The sequence below is a fragment of the Oryx dammah genome, unplaced genomic scaffold (assembly GCF_014754425.2).
Source record: "Oryx dammah isolate SB20612 unplaced genomic scaffold, SCBI_Odam_1.1 HiC_scaffold_8, whole genome shotgun sequence".
NCBI classification, from domain to species: Eukaryota; Metazoa; Chordata; class Mammalia; order Artiodactyla; family Bovidae; genus Oryx; species Oryx dammah.
The window spans coordinates 18,201,078-18,202,091 of NW_024070192.1; positions in this window are offsets into that span (position 1 = coordinate 18,201,078).

Consider the following 1,014-nt stretch of genomic DNA (forward strand, 5'->3'; position numbering starts at 1 on the left):
AATGGAAGTCCTTTGTCCTCATTCCTCTTGTTTGTCATATATTCTCCCTTCCCTGCTGCCCCAGATTGGAGCCATTCTCCGAGGAGGACTGGCTTCCTTCCACCAGCCCATTCCCTTCCTGCCCTTTAGAACTTTCCTATCGCAGAACTAGAATTGACCATACCCCATTCAACGGTAGCACCCCGAGACTTGTCTTGATTCACTTATCAAACAATTTGGGGAATGACTTATTATCTCCCCCACTAAGTGATCATCTCAGGGAAGGCAGGGAAAAGACCCTACCAGTGGCTCCAAATCCTAGCAAATCAGATGTGGAGATGGGGGAGATTCGAGTTCAGGAAGTTTGAAGCCGTTTCTGGGTCTGACTAGACATCTGGAGGTGCAGGCTAAGAACTCCACCCCTCTCCGCCACACACACGCGCACATACACAGTGGATCTTCTGCCCAGAGCTGAAGGCTTCTGGGAAAGATTGTTTCTGGTCTGGACCCGCCTAGTCTAGTCTGAGATCTCCATGAGTCGGGCGAGGAGGCTCGTCTGCACTGCCTCTAGTCGACAGTAGGTGGCAGCACACACATTCTCATTGCAGCCCTGCAGCTGTTCGCGGACTTCCGGGTGGGGCTGGGACAGAACCGAACATGGAGGAATGTGACTGTCCCAAGTTGGACCTCCTTTTAGTCACCGGTGCCCAAAACAGAATACAGTAAACAAGTTCTCCGCCAGCCCTCCCTGTCTCCTCTCCCCTAAGGCTTCGAGCTATGGCGATCTCCAACAAATTCCCGTCTCCTGTCCCGTGTTGTTTTTTTCCCCTACTTAATTTTGCCCTTGCTGACTGTCTTCTCAAATGCTCACTCTTTCGGTCCACGGTCTTAATCATCCTAAGTTCAAAAAAATTTTTTTTAATTGATTCAGTTCAGTTAAGTCGCTCAGCCTTGTCCGACTCTTTGCGACCCCATGAATCGCAGCACGCCAGGCCTCCCTGTCCATCACCAACTCCCGAAGTTTACTCAAACTCA